The sequence below is a fragment of the Rhipicephalus microplus genome, chromosome 3 (assembly GCF_043290135.1).
Source record: "Rhipicephalus microplus isolate Deutch F79 chromosome 3, USDA_Rmic, whole genome shotgun sequence".
Lineage (NCBI taxonomy): Eukaryota > Metazoa > Arthropoda > Arachnida > Ixodida > Ixodidae > Rhipicephalus > Rhipicephalus microplus.
This window is the reverse complement of record NC_134702.1, coordinates 10,603,418-10,624,649: the sequence shown is the minus strand read 5'-3', so window position 1 is coordinate 10,624,649 and position 21,232 is coordinate 10,603,418. Positions and strand designations below refer to the sequence as shown.

The following is a 21,232-nucleotide window of genomic DNA, read 5'->3' as shown; positions in this document are numbered from 1 at the left end:
TACATAAGAAATTGCTCTCTCAAATTTTAATTTAGAAGGCACAGATAAAAAAACTTACAAGAATCTTTTATGGCTTCCCCTAAGACGAATCGAAAGCGAAAGCCATGTTCTTATTTTGTTTTTTGTTTTTTCAGGTGCGAGGCTTCTTACGATTCAGGGCAGTCCCGCGTCCCTCCGGCGTAGCCAACACAGCATATCGACAGACAGACAGACAGACAGACAGACAGACAGACAGACAGACAGACAGACAGACAGACAGACAGACAGACAGACAGACAGACAGACAGACAGACAGACAGACAGACAGACAGACAGATAGACAGATAGATAGATAGATAGATAGACAGACAGACAGACAGACAGACAGACAGACAGACAGACAGACAGACAGACAGACAGACAGACAGATAGATAGATAGATAGATAGATAGATAGATAGATAGATAGATAGACAGATAGATAGATAGATAGATAGATAGATAGATAGATAGATAGATAGATAGATAGATAGATAGATAGATAGATAGATAGATAGATAGATAGATAGATAGATAGATAGACAGACAGACAGACAGACAGACAGACAGACAGACAGACAGACAGACAGACAGACAGACAGACAGACAGACAGACAGACAGACAGACAGACAGACAGATAGATAGATAGATAGATAGATAGATAGATAGATAGATAGATAGATAGATAGATAGACAGACAGACAGACAGACAGACAGACAGACAGACAGACAGACAGACAGACAGACAGACAGACAGACAGACAGACAGACAGACAGACAGACAGACAGACAGATAGACAGATAGATAGATAGATAGATAGATAGATAGATAGATAGATAGATAGATAGATAGATAGATAGATAGATAGATAGATAGATAGATAGATAGATAGATAGATAGATAGATAGATAGATAGATAGATAGATAGATAGATAGATAGATAGATAGACAGACAGACAGATAGATAGATAGATAGATAGATAGATAGATAGATAGATAGATAGATAGATAGATAGATAGATAGATAGATAGATAGATAGATAGATAGATAGATAGATAGATAGATAGATAGATAGATAGATAGATAGATAGATAGGCGGACGGACGGACGGACGGACGGACGGACGGACAGACGGACAGACGGACAGACGCTTCGCCCCGCTCATCATCATTCACTCCGTGGATTGCTCGCTGCGTCGTCCTCAATTTAAGCTGAACCCTCTTCGTAAGTCTCCAGGTTTCTGCTCCGTAGCTAAGTACCAGCAAGATGCAGCTGTTATATACCTTCCTCATGAGGGATAGTGGAAATCTACCTGCCATAAGTTGAGAGTGCTTGCCAAATGTGCTCCACCCCGTTCTTACTCTTCGTTACTTCAATCCCGTGGTTCGGCTCCGCGGTTATTACCTGCCCTAAGTAGACATAGTCTTTTACAACTTCAAGTGCATTGTTACCTATCTCAAAGCGCTGCTCTCGTTCGAGGTTGTTGTACATTACTTTCGTTTTCTGCAGATCAGTTTTAAGATCTACTTTTCTGCTCTCCTTGTCTAACTCCGCAATCCCTAATCATAACTAAAATTATTGTCAAGGATGGAGGAGTTCATTGTTTCTACTTCTTTCGAGCTTCCTTTGGGATGAGTATTAACTTATTTGCTCGGTGGCATCTGGCAACACTGGTTGATCAAATTATTACGATCCTACCTCCTCCCCCAGGGAAGCTAAGAAAATGAGATGGCATTTCACACACCAGTGACCTGTACTTCATGGTTCGACTATAATCTTCACACGCCGAACTTGGGCAATATCTAGTAGAGCGACGTTCACGCTTCTAATTTAGACCGTAAGCACCCGATGTTCCTCCCTCCTTCCGCTAAGTTATACGTTCTGGCACTATGCTGTGAACTGTGCCAAGGTTCGGCCCAAGGCGTACGCGTACGGCAGTTGCCGCACACAGTCGTGTACTGCTATATTGCAGCATATCCCGTGGCTAGTGAGACTTCTCTTTCGAGGGCGTCCTCGAGCACACAGTCGTTAGCGTCGCTCATTTCCTCGAGAAGACGGGAAAACACCAAGCTCGCTTCTTTCAAAAGAGGGCTCACTTGGAACGTCGACCTCCGAAAAATTGAAAAAAAAAAAAAACCTAAGCGGGCCATCCCGACTCAAAGACACCCGAATGACCACTTTGTATATCAGCAGCAGCGCATGTCAGCCGATAACACGACTCTGCACGAACAACGCGCTAGATTAGAAATGGTGCCAAGCGAGGCGCGCCGAACGATATCACTCTGCCATAAATGAGGATGAATATCCGTCCACCTAGTTCTTAAATGTTCATTTCTTATTTTTTTTTGCCTATGATATCAGTTTTCCTCAAACCTACAGTCTCCCGAATTGCCACGGGAGTACACTTCTCTGCCAGCTCAGTCTTGCGGTCGAGCAACTTTTTTCATCTTTAGTTTGGGCGGTAGTCGTAAGAGACAGAACTCAACCGGCACGTGACGTCATAAGATTTCATAGGTCGATGGTCTGTCCACGCAGCTATTTCGAGCGCACGAGCTGTCGGGTCTTATCTATATTTCCCCGAGAAGGCCAGCAACATAAATCGTTAAACGATGAAGCGATCGGATAAGCAGACGAGTGACGACAGAATTATGACGGTAGATACGTTGATTAGACGCGCCATGCTCCTCCACACGAATATATTAGCCAAGTTCAAGCCAGCAAGCAACGTTTTGCCGCTGGACCCGCATGTGTCCCAGTGCAGCATCTTTCGCCAGCCTGCCAGCGCCTGTTGGTGCAGGTTTACGCGGCCCCACGCTATCCACCGTTAGCGCCTCACGCTTTCGACAGCTGCATCGAGGTAGTTCGTTGCGAAACGGAGCTTAGCAGCCGCGTGTAGTTGTTTCAAACGTTCCTCGCACACGGCTGTTGTAACCAAAGAAACAATGGAGTTTCGCGGTTACTTGGCTCCCTTGACTCCGTTTCTTTTTTTACTCTTCTTTGGGGTTAAGTTTTCTTACTTTTTTTCACTCTATTTTAATTTATTTATTTATTTATTCCTTTCACTTTATCTTTTTCTTTCTATCTCTCTTGCCTTCTTTTACTCTCGTTTTTTTCTTCTTTATTTCTATCTTCCTTCATTTTCTTTCTTTCTTACTTTCTTTTTTTCCTTTTGGGAACACCTACACTGGTAGGTGTTCTATGGTAAAGTCTAGAAGATGCGCAGCCCTTCACGACCACCGTCGGCGCTCGCAGATATCTTCTTGCCTCTAAAATTTTATTTCGCTATAGCGAAGCATGATTTTCCTCAACAGAGTGTTGAATAAAGTAATTCTTCAGTAGTTCTGATAACGTTCTTCAACTTTCCTATACAGCACGACTACATCTAGACTTTCCGATGTCGCGGCGTTATCTGGGGTTCGACGTCCTGAAGCCACAGTGGGATCATGAGAGACGCCGTGTACATGAGGGCTCCGGAAATTTTGCTCATCGAGGTTCTTTAACGCGCACTTACATGGCACAGTACACGGGCTTCCAGCATCCCGCCCCCATCGAAGTGTGACTGCCGCAGTCGAAATTGAACCCACGACTTTCGGGTAAGCAGCTGAGCATTGTGGCCATAACACCACAACGACGTACTCTGCGCCGCATTGCACTGAAATTTAATGATAAAGAAAAAAAAACCACCAGGCCTGCACAAAACACGCAGCACAGTTACCACGAAAGCTAAAAGACCATTGAAGAAGAATGGCAATTTGGGCTAGAAGAGCAGCCTTTCAGGGCATTTATGAAACATTCTTTGGGTAACTACTACAAGCACGCTTGCACGGTACACACTACTGCAAAAATCATCGTAATTTTTTGTTGGGATGCGTTCAATGTGTCATCCTTCCTCATTTTTCGGCGAAGCCCACTACCCACTACCCGCTAGCAAAATTTTCGATGCTGTGACCGACGACGATCGTACCTGAAGCTTTTGTAATTGGGTTGGAGCATTCGACAACCCACTCGTAACTCGACTCACATTGTGTGACGCCTGGTTGTTCCTTTGCTGGTCTAAAACGCTTTATTACTCATATTAACGCCATTCCTTTCGCGACATGAAGCCTGCCTAAGCCCAAAGCACCAGGTCCCTGCATTTCTAAAAGAGCCTGACTGATAATACTCCATATGAGTTGTTTATATTGTTGGGACTGCATTCACTTAAGAAAAGTCACACGATCGATGGACACGCCGAGCCACCACGGTCGACGAGATCAGTCTTCCGAGAAACAGCTGCTCAAGTGTGCAGTGTTGTTGAGGCTTTCGAACCCGTTCCGTAGTGCCTTCCCCTTCTGGGCGCTTGTGTGTGTTTACCTGAGTTCTGATGGAGTATGCTGTGCGTAGATCACAATTACTGGTGATTTCATGCGCTAAAGATAAAGAAACCGGCACGTCTTTGTAGTAGAATACTGGGCACGCACGCTGAGGATCCGGGTTCGAATCTATACAGAAACGTGCGGCCAGATTCCTCTCTTCCAGGTACAGCCGTGATGAAAGCATCAGTGCGCTAAAGTCATCCCTGGGACTCGAGTCATTATGAATCCGACGTAAAATTGTAAGGCTGTGCTTGTTCCGTAGGCTCTATTACAACTGACCTCAACTTCGTGGTAAACTTCTAAACCCCCCACACCGCACATCTCGTCGCCTTTTTAACTCTTGCAGCATCCAGCGGTTGAGTGGTTCAACGTCTTCTTTCAATCAATCCTTTTTTGCCGATCGCCATTGCAGAGTGGAATATATTGCCAGATAGTGTTGTCACTGAGCGTAACTTCATTGTGTTTAAGCAGTTGCTTACTGATCACCTCACGCTGTAATATTCATACGACCTTACACTGTTCTTCGTGTCTCGTTAAATTGTAATGTTTTTATTTTGCACCAAAACAGGTAATCTATTCCACTGAGATGTGTGTTTCAAATTTGTGACCTGACGAGTCTCATGTCCAACTTTCTATGTTACCCCCTCCCCCATTATGTAATACCCCAATAGGGGCCTTTAAGGGAAATAAATGATGATGATGACGAATCCCGTCATGTCCTTTGTGTTTTATACTTCGTTTCTTGCTTTTTTATATTTCGTACGATAGCGGTTACGGACACCTGCGGCGGCGGTGCAAGTGTCCGCGAGACCTTGTGGCGATCTGATAACAGCTTTTGCTGTAAAAAAATATCAGATTCGCCTTTGAGATTGCCATACGAGTGAAAGGGTGGCCACGTGGCAGTGGGCCGATTGTCTCAGTCTCGCTTTATGGCGCTTTCCAGAGGTAAAAAAAAAGTAGCGCAGGCACTGCACTAGAAGAGTGATCTTGAGCGTACGGTGCCAATATCATCAGCGACGTCTCTATGCCAACAGTTGCTGCAATCGGCCGCGGAACAGGCATGTTCCTGTTCGTAGAAGATATCATTCTGTTGCCCCGAACCACGTTATTCTTGTTTAATTAACAACGTTATTTGTTTTACGGATAAGCAAACGTCCATTGAGGATTCACGAATCTCGCTTACAGACTGCGCACGCGCAGTTCAAAACTGATCGCGGCTTTTGTGAAAGTATAAGAGATTCAGTAAAGAATGAAAAAAAAGGGGTAGCGGGACGCAGACAGAAAGAGTCGAGCGTTGGGTACACGACGAGAGACTGTTAATGAGCCGGTTGGCGTCTATCGCGTGGACCGCCCTCGCTGTGCGCGCCGCAAGGAAGCCGGGGACGGCGCGGCGAACGAATCGGTCGCCGATGAAGGCCGAATCTCCTTGACCCAGAAGGCCACCGTCGGGCGACGATTGTGAAGAGGAAGGGAGACGCCCCACGATTCCCGGCCGCTGCGTACGACGCGCGCGACTGACTTCGAGCATGTGGCAAACCGTGCAGATGCGAACAAAACCGCGTCGATCCGAACTCGAGATGACCCGTGCGCCAAACGATTAATGGGGATTCTTGCAAGGTTTCACCGCGCTAATACAAACAAGTGCACAGAGAAAGCAGAGAACAGCACGTTCGCAGAACGTGGTCTTCTGATTAACGTTAAACCGATTGCGAAAGTCATAGCAACAGGCATTATTAGACTCATATATGCGTCACGTGCACATGAAAATGAACATTTCTGGTTGAAAGTCAGCGATGTATGTGCGTGTGCGTGCGTGTGTGTGTGTGTGTGTGCGTGTGTGTGTGTGTGTGTGCGTGTGTGTGTGTGTGTGTGTGTGTGTGTGTGTGTATGTGTGTGTGTGTGTGTGTGTGTGTGTGTGTGTGTGTGTGTGTGTGTGTGTGTGTGTGTGTGTGTGTGTGTGTGTGTGTGTGTGTGTGTGTGTGTGTGTGTGTGTGTGTGTGTGTGTGTGTGTGTGTGTGTGCACGTTTTCTCTGCGTTCGGTCGCGCTGTTCAAACTTAGCATAATAAACCAACAAGCCTGCCAACGCACTTTGGTCGACTTTTCCGATGGTCGCGATGCTCGAACAGTGCTCATTTGACGACGTTCGTCGACAAAGGATATAAGCGCCTTGGCATGATTCGTTTCTGAGCTATAGTTGAATAATGATCTTAAATACAAATAGCGCGGGTACGACATAGCTATACGATAGTGACAGAATACTGATGTAGCACAGGACAAATACCACTCGTAAATATTCCTTATTATGAAAAGCTTACACAAGCGCACTTCCTGGTAAGTCACAGACTGATCGTCAAGTATTTACGATCAATACCAATGCAGGCTACAACTTTTCTTTCGAGGAGACCCTCCCCCGCCCCCCCCCCTTTTTTTTTTTTTGCTGAGCAGCACAAAAGACGTGTTACTGATACACTTCCATTTCTTTCTAATACACGACGCCTACTGAAATCATTGAATTCATTGAATGCGATCATTGATCAATTTCGACGCGTCAACATGGCAATGTTGGGCTGGCGACAGCCATACATCCACGCAATATATGTGGGCCAAGTGGCCCACCACACAGTGGGGCTACTGCCGGAGGCCATGGTGCCAACGTATACGCTGGGGGTAACTTTCTTTCTCCTCATACTTCTTCCCCAGTGCAGGGAAGCAAACTTGCTTTCTGGTTAATCTCCCTGCCTATACACACATATATGTATATACATATTTACTGTGCCGATTCCCCGCCGCGGTGGTCCAGTGGCTAAGGAACTCTGCTGCTGACCCGCAGGTCGCGGGATCGAATCCCCGCTGCGGCAGCTGCATTTCTGGTGTGGGTGGAAATGTTGTAGGCCCGTGCGCTCAGATTTGGGTGCACGTTAATTAACCCCAGGTGGTCGAAATTTCCGGAGCCCTCCATTACGGCGTCTCTCATAATCATATGATGGCTTGGGGACGTTAAAACCCACATATCAATCATTCAATCAATTAATCAATCAATACTGTGACAGTTCATCATCACCATTATCATAAAAATTATCTGTTATGCCCCATGCAAGACGATGTCCTCTCTCAATAATCTTCTATTCACTCCATCTTGCGCAGTTCATACAGTGAGTGGACAGTGCGCTACGAAAAATACTAACCCGATTATTCTTGACAAAAATGAATTTAATCTGCATTAACCTGTACAAAACTTGATGCTGAAGTAGAAAAAGAGGCAAAAGTATTGAGGGGCGTTGGTACAATACTATATCCGTGGGAACACAATTCTGTATTTGTTGGCCAGTAAAGGCGAGTGCATTTCTGATGAGGACTCCATTCATACAATCAGTACTAACAAAAATATGAGTAGATTTTAAGGGATGTAAAATTTTGTACTCTTTAAGCGTACAGGTAGCGGGATACAAAACAAGGTCTGAATGAAAAGAAACAAGAAAAAAACATAGGAATCGATGGCACGCATTCTCATATAGCGCATCGGGAAATGGCTCAGACATAGGCACACTAATGTTGCCGTGCCTCAAAGGAAACTTCGCAAGTTTGTTATATCTCAGCCATCAACGGCATACTGATGTGTACCAAAAGCCACCAAGCGATGCAACATTTCATGCATACATCTACCACTCTTTACGACTTTGTTTTTTAGAACATCTACTTTGTCGAGAATTCGAAACTACGCAAATCGCGAAACAATTTATTGGAGGTTTTCTCCACGGCTTCCAAACTCACCCGAGGTTGGGTGAAGCAAACCGGACCTTCACTCCACTTTACATCACTCGAGATTTCCTTTCTTTCGTCTACGTTTTGTTTTTCTACGTTCATTTCGCACAAACCGTCGCATTTTTATTTCGAAGGTATAACGCGTACAGAATGTCCAAGGAGCGGTGCTAACAGAATGAGTAATTGCAAATTTTAGGCGCTGGCGGTGCTACCAACACGCATGTCCCCCACGAGAACTGTTTGCCGGCGCGTCTCCAGTCGTAGCCGAGACGTGGTAAACGCTTTCTTTGCGCCGACTGACGCTGCGAACGTGCTCGGAATGTGACAACGAGCGAATACGATGAACGACGCGGCATGGAGCACCACGCAACGGAAAGCGCACTCTCACGCGAAATTCGCGTCTCGCGAGATCGTGGTTTGCGCGTGACACTGCAGAAACGAATCAGCTCGTCACTGTCGATCCGACACGACGAGTGCTTGGTGAATCAGCGTAATCCACTATACGGTGCTTGCACGTGTACAAATGTATAGCATTTGCACTTTTATGCATGCGTCGGCACACTTGAACGGCGCTGTAGGGGCGCTGTAGCGACAAGAGCGAAGTTTCGACCACCTGGGTTCCTCAACGCGTGCACGTAAATTTAAACACACGGGCCTACAGCCATTCGCTTCTACGGAAATGCGGACGCCGCGGGAATCAACTCTGCGGCCTAGTACGTCTGCAGCATTCATGCACCAGAACCACCTGATCACCATGCATGGCGGGTTACGTTAACGAAATGAAATTCTTTGGTTTCACGTGCCGAAACAGCGATATGATTTTCAGATAGTGGCATAACATGTTAACAATCATGATTATTTTGTGTGCATTTAACCACAAAGGCGGATAGAAATCTTGACGAACGAAGCATACAATGAGTTACGCAGGTTTGTAAGTGCTACAAGTATAAATGCACACATCCGTTTCGTTGCCATTCACGCACTGATGTGACTTTTCACTGCCTTGAGGCCCTTTCTGTTCCTTCAATATACGATACAAACAGCTACCGGACAATCTGCAGGGTTACAAATGCATGCACAAAAATGGCTGCGGCGGTGGGTGGTCCCGCCAACACGGGTAGCACGTCCGTCGAGGCATATAGTTATCAAGGCAGCTTCTGTGTCAGCGTGGATGTTACACGAGCGGCATGCGTTGGCAAGGCTTCCAACTTTCGCCGAGCACGTTTCGCTAGCATTCGCTAATGATTGAGGACCATCCTGGATCCGGTTACGAGACTGGAACGTGCGACTGCTGCCGACTATTTATTGATCACTGTAGCGAGCTGTATTGAGCATAGTGCCCTTGCAAACGGAAAGCCTGGCAAAATGGCCTCGTATCATGATTGATATGTGGGGTTTAACGTCCCAAAACCACTATATGATTATGAGAGACGCCGTAGTGGAGGGCTCCGGAAATTTCAGACCACCTGGGGTTCTTTAACGTGCACCCAAATCTGAGCACACGGGCCTACAACATTTCCGCCTCCATCGGAAATGCAGCCGCGGCAGCCGGGATTCAAACCCGCGCCCTGCGGGTCGGCAGCCGAGTACCTTAGCCACTAGACCACTGCGGCGGGGCAAAATGGCCTCGTATCAATTCCATTTTTATCTGTATACGAAGGAACACAACGGATCACCTACATAAGGCGCTATGGGGACCCTGGCACCATAACTGTCTGATGCCCTTATGTCTCTTACGTATGTCACTTACGGGCAATCTCCTGGAGCTTTATTTGGGGACTATAATAACCCGGAACTGTACAATCAGCCAGACAGACACACCAGGACGTTTTGACGGGGCATGTGCCATTATAACACGCACGTTCAAGCTGTTCTTTTTAACTTTTGTGGCGTACTTATGTCTGCGATGAAGAGGCAAACGTGAGAGTTTTTGTTAAACGCTCGCGAAAGGGTTTGTTAGCGGCCACAATCAGCCAGTATTGTTGAACACTATGTGAATTCAAAATGGGTAGAACGTTCCTCGCGAAGAACAATGGGGTTCTATGACAATGTCGACGCTTGTGCAAGGCCGAGTGACGAGGCTCCGGGCACTTAGTGGCAACTTGGGGCGATCTCGCTGCTTTTTTCTCCAAACAACCTGCCACGAGCCGACGTAAAATTTTGTCCTTTTCCTCACCAGTCTAGCACAATTGTTACCCAATATGGCATAATTAACACAAGGTTTACCGCAGAAGCAACATCTTCATTGCTTTTCTAAATGACGTAAGGCGACAGCCTCAGATTCTCATCAAACGCAAAAAAAGAAAAAAAACTGGTTATCAGCGTCGCCAACATTAGCGAAACAAAAAAGTCATCGTCGCAATGAGGCGGTCTCTATATGACGTCATCGCGAATCCGTGAAGTCACTATAACGGGACGTCACATGATCACGATATCACTGGTTTGGTCAAACGTGGCGCAATCGTGGAGACAGGGCAATACCAAGTTAGGTAAATAAAGTTTCAGAAGGTGGTATAATTTATAGGCGTGCGCGGGGTTCCCCTTCAGGGGGCCGGGGGAGGCGAAGGTTTGAGCAGCGCCCTATTATGTCATTGTATGGGGCTGATAGGCGCCCCCCTATCCACCCCTCTGAGTTGCGGCGTCCCTCCATATTAGGGTAATGTGTACGGCTGGCTCAGCGCCCACCCACCCCCTATTATGTGAAAAGCACACACTTCCCCCCGTGCACACGCCTATGGGGATAATACACCAGCATATAAAAAAAGATGGCCTTCGAGGGTCGCCTTATAGGCGAAGGCATGAGATACCATGTGATCTTCCGACGTCATGGCTGACTATGCCTACTGTGCAGACTTAAACCAGCGAAAGCTCTTCAAGTGCGCTCGAAGTATAACGCGTACAGAATGTCTTAGCATTTTTTTCCCCTTCTAACTAAAACTTGTGATAGTTTGATGTTCTTTATGTATTTTAACTGATGTTTTTGGGTGTGTCCACGAAGTTATCTGTCATAACTTTTTGTATGCGCACATGCAGTTTTGTTCGGTGTGACCAGATTGTTTAAGAAGAGAAAGGCTTCTCTACTCTGTATAAGTGTATATTTACAGTGTCTGTATAGCTACATATGTATTATGTGTAATTGATATTTCCCGCTTCTGTCCATTACTTTTCTCATTGGACCCTACACTAGCCTCAGGCTATGGGTCCAATCAGTGTTTGTAAACTTCATGTGACAAATGGTAATAAACATTCAATTCAATCAATCAATCAAAGTGAGGTGTTGCACAGACATGCGAGCCCTGTAGGGCTCTAAAAGACACAGCTGGTTGATCCGTCGTCAGGACGACACGATTGAAAACAAATCTACGTGGGAAAAGAATGCAAAGTCACTTCAGTAGGGCACGTGAGGCCTTGCCGTTGCGCACGCATGAACGCGCCTTCGCGTATGTATACATGAATTCGGAGGTGACCGGGGTGCGTAATTCACCTAACCTGGCGGCGGTCAGTACTATACACACGCGCGACGCGGTTCGGTGTCCTCCTTATAAATACGCAAGGACGTCCAGTGGCACTGACGTCAGTGGGTTCAGAAAGCGCAAGACCGCGCGATTGGCGTTGAAAGGCGTGGATTTATCTTCTGCGCACGCTACAATCCGTGCGAGCGCCGAGCCGGCCGAGTGCGTTAAAGGCACACTTCTGAATTCGAAAGAGTGGTATTGGAATCGTTCGTGAAGGCGTTATTTTTCTTTTGTATTACGCAAGTTCTGATGTGGCGTTACTCAGATATATACTGCAATAACAAAGATATTCGGTGCAGAAGCCGCATTCTCTTTTTACGCATTAATGGGGACTTTTCGAACAGGCACCAAAACTGTTTGACGCTCCAAAGAGATAGCGTCAAGGCCAGTGCGCATACGCGAGACCCAAATATATCGTTTTATTTTTGCTCCGTGGACGATATTCTTCGAATTTAGCAGAAACCTGCACCAAAAGCTTTAGCAGAAACCTGCACCGAAAAAGCTTTAGCAGAAAATTTAGCAGAAACCCGCACCGAAACCTGCACCAAATAAACAGGTGCCCACTGAAGCAAGCTCTCGGGCAAAAACGAACTGACCTGATTTCCGAACAATGGATGACGTTATGAATTTAAAGAATGCTGCATAGGCTCTTTCTCGTGTCCCACGTGCACAGCAAGAATTGACAGAAAAATGGTCCTTGTTCTTAAGGTAACTGAGTAACGTCAACCCATATAAGGAGCAGACCTGCGTGGACACTTATCGAGCATGGACGCTTTGCCGTGATAATCGCCCACGTGAGTCTACTATTCCTACGCTGACGTCACCTAGCTTGTGCGTGTGGCTTCCAGCGGTTTCGCATTAGGAACGACCTTTTCGCGAACCCCTCAAATAGTCCCCACGGGCAAGTCACCTCGTTTTTCTTGCTTGTGGCACTGAAATCACCGACATTGTAGAAGATTGATTGATAGATATGTGGGGTTTAACGTCCCAAAAGCACCATATGATTATGAGAGACACCGTAGTGGAGGACTCCGGAAACTTCGACCATCTGAGGTTCTTTAACGTGCGCCAAAATCTGAGCACATGGGCCTAGAGCATTTCCGCTTCCACCGGAAATGCAGCCGCCGCAGACATTGTAGAAGGCACTTTCCATCCTTCAACTTGGTTGTTGGTACACCAGCGTTCAGGAACGAGCCAGCGCCTGGGCAACGCCAGCGAAACACGGTGCTAGTTTGTTACCCACATCAGCTGTAATCACTTCGGCCACCGCCTTCCGATAACCAGCGTGTATCCAATTATGCATCGCAAATCAGACTTTTCGGGCCAATGGTTCGTCGTCCATCTCGCCAATAAGCGAAGAACCACGTTCCGTTCGCTAATCACGACGTTCCGTGAGTGGTCGCCAAGATATATGTGCACGCGGCTTCGTTCCTGGAAGAAATAACCGTCACCTGTTTTGCCAGCCCGTCGTTTCCGAGATCGCAGCGGGGCTCACACATCGGTGTTGCCTCGGAATTGCCCTGGCTTTCCGCGTGCATACGCGCGCACTCGCCGAGAGAAGGGAGACAAACGACCAGTAAGGGAGTCGCGACCGTCGACGCCCGGCGCACCAAGGTCGCGGTATACATCGCGAAGGCGTGCCGCGTTGTTTGCCAGAAGGTACTCTCCATGCATTCTCTTGCCAGCCTCTGAAGAAAGCCAAGACCACCGATGGCTAAGTGCAATCGCTTTCGTTGACTCGTCACGCATATCTCTGGCTGAGGGTATCTGGGGTACACCGTGCTATAAGTTTGACCTCTCGAGGCAGAAACAGCTTGGTGAGCGATGCATGTGGTCAAAAAAAAAAAACTCACGATGTCCCTTATGTCTTGGCCTGGGTCTACTCGAAGACAATAGCCGAATTTCTTTTTGACACGAAAGTGTTTTATGCTTGGGTCCACCACGGCTCTGGGACGTATTTCCGTGACGGATATGACGTTGTAAATATCTACTAACAGATTGCAGAGACAAAAACGAGAAGAAAAAGTTTCGCAGAGTGGCGTCGAACCAGCGACCTCGCGCATCTCAGAGCACGACGCTAACCTCTAAGCCACCGACATCCCTTCTCCGTGCTAACGGCGAGCCATTTATATACACCATGAACCACTGGTGGTCCTCGCATAGCTGTAGTGTTCTAGAAGGTTCTAGTTCACTGTAACAGAGCGGCATTTCAGTACGCTTTCTTCATCAGCAGCAAGGGGCACGACGAGCGTGGGTTTGGAGCGTTGTGTGCGCGCGCTCTAAAAAAAGCCGTTGTGCCGCACCACCCCGCGCGTCGCTGTGCTTGCATGCTTCCACATGGCGTGGTCAAAGTGCGTACAGATGTTATCTATCCTGGTGGCTCGCTTGCGCACGTGCTTATTTCGGGATTTGGGATCTCTGTACCTTTTGTGCTTCGACAGCAAGCTTGCTTTGAAATTATGGTATTAAAAGACAGCATGAACGTCACTTCGGTCGCTGCCACGGCCGCGTTTATACGAAAGGAGCGCGCTGCTCACACACGAAGAAGTAAGAATTGTGACCATTGTTAGCGCTTATCCAGGTGTATACTTGTGCGTTCGTTTCGTACGTCTTTTTTTCCGTTTGAGCAGCGTGCTTTAAGTGTCGAGCTGCGACAGTTTTCCCACGCTCGTCCTGTCTATGCCGCTTTTGCGCGGGTTTTCTGCTTGATGTGTGCGCTGCAAGTTTCGAGCAGATTGCCGTTCTTCACGTGGCAGTGCACTTTGTTACTGGAGCATTTATTCGTGTGGTGACCTTGTGGTGAAACAATGCACAATAAAACTACATCTGCGAGCACACGTTTCACTTTCTCGTTATACCGATTCCTACAAAGAGGGATCAACCACTTTTTTTTCTTCTCGATCGATATATTGATCCTTGCCCACACCCCTCCCAAAGCTTTCTTCACCTTACGTGTTTTCGCACCGCCTCCAGGAACGGGTGCATTGCGAACTTTCTGCACGTCACTTGGCTTCACACTGCCTCCGTGATCGGTTCACATTTGATCAAGCGACAATACGATGTGATCACACCATGTATCATTTGAAGTAACTTAATGTGACGTCACAATGACATCACATATGTAAGCGGATCGTGACGTCATCATGTGATGACTTTCCGCGTCACTCATCGTAAGACGACGTCGAAGATGTATTTTCGCGTTTTGTGACGTATCTGAGGTTTTTACAAACCACAGCGCACGTGAACTGGGCTTTTCTTGACGATGACTCCGGAGCGGGCAGTTTCTGTATCCAGTCTCGTAAACACAAGCGGTCGAGGTTCATGGCTTGCACGCATATACCTTAAGCGCTAACGAAAAAAGCGTCCTGAAGCTTCGTTATACCAGGCAAAAAATTTCGAATTGGTGCGCTCATTTCGCAATAGAAGTCGCGACTCATTCGTTGTTGACCTGTTTGTAGGAGCTTTCAGCAAGTTCCCGGGGTATCACTCAAGTAACTTCGCTTCTGCCTCAAATAAAATGCCACCGTGATTGAAGCACCCTCGATTCATGACTCTAGTATTGTATTCCCAAAGAATTCATGACGCAAGTTCACGTCTGTGACGTCATGTTAGCTCGACAAACGGCAGCGCAGAAAACATTTTGGTTGTTCTAAGAGTAAATCCTCAGATGTCTCCTGAAACACAAAAATTGACTGTCGGCGTCCATGCGAGTGATGCGAAAATCATCATCATGCGATGATGTCACGGTATGACATTATCATAACGACACAGACTACCAAAGGTCCTAATATCATGGTGACGATGTCGTGACGTCACCTGAAAAGGGCGTCACATGACATCTTGCCTGAGTCAAAGGTGAGCTGATCAAGAAGCCTTTGCAAAATCATGTGATGTGCAAAAAGTCTCCAATGCATCCATGAGCTATCTTACAAGGGCAGGGGGGAGGCGAGGGTCAGTCCCATACGCCGACATTCCCCCAGAAAAGGAAAACTGCGCACGCTTATGAATGCATCCGATCTTGAAAACAATATTGTTAGGAAGTTCGTTGCGTTTATATCACAGCAAAAGTCAAGAAGGCTGACCAACACACTCGCGAGCCTGCCAGCTCCTCCAGCTCCTCGTCGTCGTTCGCTTCATGCATCCATATCAGGACCTGTAGTGCCGTCTCGGCGCAAGTCCGGCGAAGATGGGCTAAGTAAGTGCGACTTCATCCACGAAACATGCACAGTATAAAGCTTTCGTAAGGTAGCAGGGAAGACCAACACATCGATTCGCAAGAAGAACGAGATGGATTTCAACTGCGGGTCATCTTAGGCGAACGCATAACGGATCCCGACAGTTCTCTGCTTGTCCGTTGCTACCTGGTGTGACTGCTGCGCCGTAGCCAGAATAGCAGCACAATACGGCAGGAAAGCGGTTTATTCGAGGTAGCGAAAGTGACAGAGACTGCGCGGTATGTACAGCGGAAGCTCCATGGGAACGGAAGTTAAGCATGCCGGGCTGCGTGGGCACAGAGGTAATGTCTCCGTTATTCTCGGGCACCTTTCCGTCGCAACCATTTATAGCCCTATAACCACCGTCACTTCCTTGGGGAAGCAGTGAAAACGCAAAAGAAAGCTTCGGTCTTTTTGACCGTGCATGAGCTTGTTGACGTCAAAGGGATTCGGCGCCTACTTAAGTGTCTCTAGAGACATTCATGCTGGCCTACATATCGAGCTCTTAACTGGTTGACGCTTACACACGGACCCTGCAATTGAAGGCAGTAAGTGCTTGTTCATGGACTGGGACTGAGTCAGTGGCAAATGAAAAACTGTAAATCACAAAGCAGTAAGCACAATGTAACGCTTATTTGAAAACATTAAGAAAAATAATTGTTGCCGTTTGACGTTCAAAAACTACGATGTGATTATGAGTGACGTTATAGTCAAGGACTCCGGTATAGTGTCTCTTAACTTGCCCCTAAATCTGAGTACATGCGCCTCTAACATCTTGCCGCCGTCTAAACGAGACCGTCGTTGCCGAAATCCATTCTCGCGATGAGTAGAGTGGAGAATAGTGTGGGGCAAAGGAAGCAACCCGATAGCGCACAGCGCAAACCATCAACAGTGTCGAGTATCAGCAAGACTAAAGGGACCCTATTAGACAGTTCTACGACAGCCTTGCTGCAGTGAAATTTAACGATAAGAGTGTAGCAGCGGAGCACCTGCACACCACGATAACGTGGTGATTTTCAAGGGCAATGCGCATGACAGAGATAGAAATAATTACGAAAAACATCAGTGCACACGTGCCGCGTCACCATCGCAAGTCTAAGTGAAAGATTCATTATCACAGCTTCCATCTCTTTTTTTTTAAGAAGAGACTATAGCATGTCTGAATGTCACGTCATGTGTACGCTAATGCTTTCCGTAATTATTTTCTACCGCTGTCATGCGTGTTGTTGGTGAATCACCACGTGCACAGTGATGTTTTCGTCATTCGAATTCACACCACTGTCACGCGCTTTTTCTTAAATTCCCCTGTTGCAATTCGCTATGTTGTCGTCGTGATGCATAAAAGCCTGGCGCCCATTTAATCTTGTCAACAAACTGCTGACAGTTTGCGCTCTTTGTGTTGTTCTATCGTGTTTCTTCCCGGACCTATGCGCAATATTGTCCTAATGAATGATAAACCCAAGTGGAAAAAACTTTTGAAGTGTGTCTCGCAATCTTTGCGTCAGAAATTGAGTACCGTAAATGATGTCGACCGCCGCGCCGGGTTATTTGAAAGTAGTGTCATGTGTCATTAACTTCTATGGCAAAAAAAGGACGCTTAATTGTGCGCGTCTGCCTAAGAAATGTTTCGTATATGAATCATACTTCTATTTCAACTTTTCATGGTATATTTTGAAGATTGAGTCGCTGCTTCTTAATTTTATGCATCAACTGTCACGCACTATTCTGTACGCCTTTCTCGAGTTGTTTATTTTTAACAACCACTCTGTAACAAGTGGGAGTGGCCACGCAGCAGCATCGACTATATTTTCATGGTCAAACATTATATTCATAATGATATAGAGAGGAAAGCAAGTCGTTCAAATCGTCTTTTCGCACTCAAATGAATAACTTCGGCGTGTACGCTCTTTTGTTAATACGTTATAATTATTATTCTTAACGCGCCTGTGACACGCTTTAGCAGGGCCCTGTACAGTGAGAAAAGAGTGTGCCTTTGTGCTTAGTGCTCGCTCTGAACGAACTCGACAACCGTGAAACTGGGTGCTTCCACGGTGGGCAATCAGTCAGGTGTAGTTACGTTCCTGTGACTACCATGCAGCGAGAGGCAAAAGGAACAATCTGAACGCGACCCTGGTGTTGTCTGATAGATAGCACACGCAATGGAGGCAGGCACTGAGAATGATCGTCGAACTGCAGAGGAGCAACAATAATAAAAAAAATCACCGACGAGTATACCGTATTGCCTAATGAGCATTCTGAGCGTGGCTTCGTGTTGGGGCAATGGTAACTGTGATGAATACAAGATAATCAAAGTGAATGACATATATCAATACAGACTGCTACGAGAGTACCGTCTTAGCTGCAAACGCTAAATCTCTTGGTTTACGGAGATGGCGAATATTTGCTTAAAGGAAAAGGTGTACGACACAAGGATCACAGAAATATGGAACGTCCCTTACTTCCGTGATAATTATGGCTTTCAGATGCTTCGATGTACTCATCCAAGAATTCTAAATAATTATATTAGCAAAGGTATAATATTAGGTATATATTAGCAAATGTGCCGCAGATTTAGCGGCTCTTTTTGATGTGTAAACCATGTAGTTATTTATATGCGCAGAAGATCGCATCAGGTCTCTTTCTTATGTAAGCTATGTATAAAACACGTTTTTCAGTTTTCTTTTTTTACGACATGATTTTTACGCAAAACAATGTGACAGTTTAAGGGGGGGGGGGAGTATATCATATTGTGATGCCCTGTAGGAGGTATATGATAGTGTGATAATGTTGTGACGGCCCTTCAGCTGCTGCCATTGTTCTCAAAGGGGGCAAAGGATTCCTCAAGCCGTCATTACGGCTTTTCTCTCCACCTCCTGTTACACTGTACTGTGACGAATCAAATAAATAAAATAAAAAAAACAAAGTTCATGCTCTCCGCAGTTGTATATGTGTAACGTTTGTTACATATTACCATGAATACTGCCTGCGCTCGAGTGCTATACACCCCACTCTAATACTTTCGAACAATAGGACGAACAGCTCGCCAGCTCTGACCCAGAGTCACAGCTTGTGCTCCTGGGTTTCGACTAGCTGTGGTTTTACAGTTTGCACCTAAATCCAAGTACACAGTTTTATATCTCGTTTCAAGGGTAGATGACTAAAGTGATGTTTTTTACCGTATTATTCAATGTTACAACGGTTTAAAAAACGAAGTGTACAGAGTAAAGCATATGGAAGACGAAATAAGCATAGCTATTGAGACGCACTCACCTCCAGAGAAAATCAAGCACTTTCACTCGGTAGCTGCCGCTGTGGGGTTTCAACCTGAAAGGAAAAAAAGGTATGACATGTAGCCTATTAAACAGGGTTGACGGCTCAACTGTCTAATTACCAGCGCACTTGTTTTTTTTATCTATTAAGTTTGGTTTATACTGTCTTACGAACCAGGAATATTATGGCCACTTAGCGCGAATGGATAAATAAGGAAAGAGTGGTCCATGGAGCTCGCCTTGCATCCTCCGTTCCTCTTTTCTTATCTCACTGCTTAATATTATTTAAATAATAAGTAATTATTTGATTATTTAATTACTTAAGTGGTACTTCATACACCACCGGGGTATTAGCAGGGTGGAATACAGTACACGAATGAAAGTACAACATAATGACAATCAAAATACAAGCAATGGTTACCGTGAAAAAACACTAGAAAAATACAAACTTTTTTTATTCCTTTTTATTTTTATACACATGTGTGCGACATAGTGTTAAATAGAGGTTTATGAGATAGAAAAGCCACATAAACGCACTTGAGGCGAGCCTCACCCCCATTAGTATAGTATACATGGCTTCATATGGTAAAGCACATAATACGCTTTCTATAATACACCAAGGCATACAGTGGAGAGACCGATAGTGCGGCTTGAGAGGTCTGCTGCACCGAAGAAGACATCGATCATTTCCTATGCCGCTGTTCTCTTTACTCTGGAGAAGATCTTGAAAGCGTGGCCTTCACGTACTTCAGCCCAGAAAGCCACACGAGCCCTTCTTGCGGGCAACGTCACTGTGCAACCGCCTGTGAAACCTAAACTGTGTGTGCAGTGTGCGTGTTATTGTTATGTGCAATGTGTGTCTCCTCTCTCTCTCTTTTTTCTCTCTCATGCCCCTCTCCCCGTGTAGGGTAGCAAACTGGACATAGTCTAGTTAACCTCCCTACCTTTCTGATATTTTCTTTTATTTTCTCTCTCTCTCTCTCTCTCTCTCTCTCTCGATATGACGCTGAGAGACGAACACTTTCTGACGCGTTGCGACGATTGGACGACCGGCCACTCCCCGTTTTAATTTTCAAAGCTAGGGTATGAGAACGCTATCCAGAAAATGTGCTTAGCAACGCTTTCCGTCACACAATTCGTGCCCAAGAAAAACCACAACAGTCGACAACTTTCCGGCATTGTCTCAACCTTTCTGTGCTGGACAGTCGTCCTTGCTTGCGTGACAAACACAGTTTCCGGAGGTATTCGAAACGAGTCGTTAGGCACCGCTCGCCGTTTAGACGAATAACACGAAAGCTGTCCAGAAACGATTGGGGAATCTTCCACAGAGTGAAGGACAGATTGCGCGCCGGGCACCAGGAGTGGCAACGACGCTGCCTGTGTAAAGGTGCGCACGTTTCGATTGCAATTTACTATGGTGCAGAACAAGGTCATCTTCGTTTTTGTCATTTTCAATTCTACCTCAAAACCTGCTCGAATGACTTGATAGTTCCACGTCACACTGTTGGATAAACCTGACCAACGAAGCCCATTTGGGTCGTTGTTGGTCTGGTTTATCCGAAAGTAAAAAAAAACACCTATTTGCATTATTTATTCTCGGTAACCCCGCCCCATCCCCCACCCAATCAAACTTTCGAAAAAAAGGTGCGGGGGGGGGGGGGCATCGCACTTTCCCTGGCTACGGGCCAGTACACAGGCCCGCAACGTTTCACCTTCATCAAAACGCGGCCGTAGCGGCTCGTATTCGATACCGGGACGGTCATCGAGCACCATAGTTTTGAAACACCGCAGCAGGTGCCCAGTGGGTGGTATCTCCTCGTACTGCGGTTATGATGCTCGACTGCTTTAATGTTTTGTTTACTTGCGTTCAGCCCGAAGATCGGCCTTTGTGGCACCCTGCAGGATGAGCGAGATACCACCAACTGGGCACCTGCTGCAGGTAACGCGCCACGGTATAACCGGTACTTCGGTTACCCGTCGCGAATGCTATAGCGCCGCGCGGGCATATATCCCCATTACGCTTACGGGACGATCAATCTCTTGAACGTGCAGTCGCGGTTACTGCATATACACTGCAGCGCTGCGTTGCGGGCAGT

General features: G+C 46.4%; 1 protein-coding gene across 2 annotated transcripts in view; it reads right to left on the bottom strand.

The window, feature by feature from the left end:
• Nucleotides 1-21,232, bottom strand: part of LOC119182544 (carboxypeptidase D) — a 155,467-nt gene that overhangs the window by 77,923 nt on the left and 56,312 nt on the right. For both annotated transcript variants that reach the window (XM_075888871.1, XM_075888872.1), the window contains exon 2: nucleotides 19,138-19,191. The gene's annotated coding sequence lies outside the window, so the exon portion shown is untranslated. The remainder of the gene's footprint in view (nucleotides 1-19,137; nucleotides 19,192-21,232) is intronic.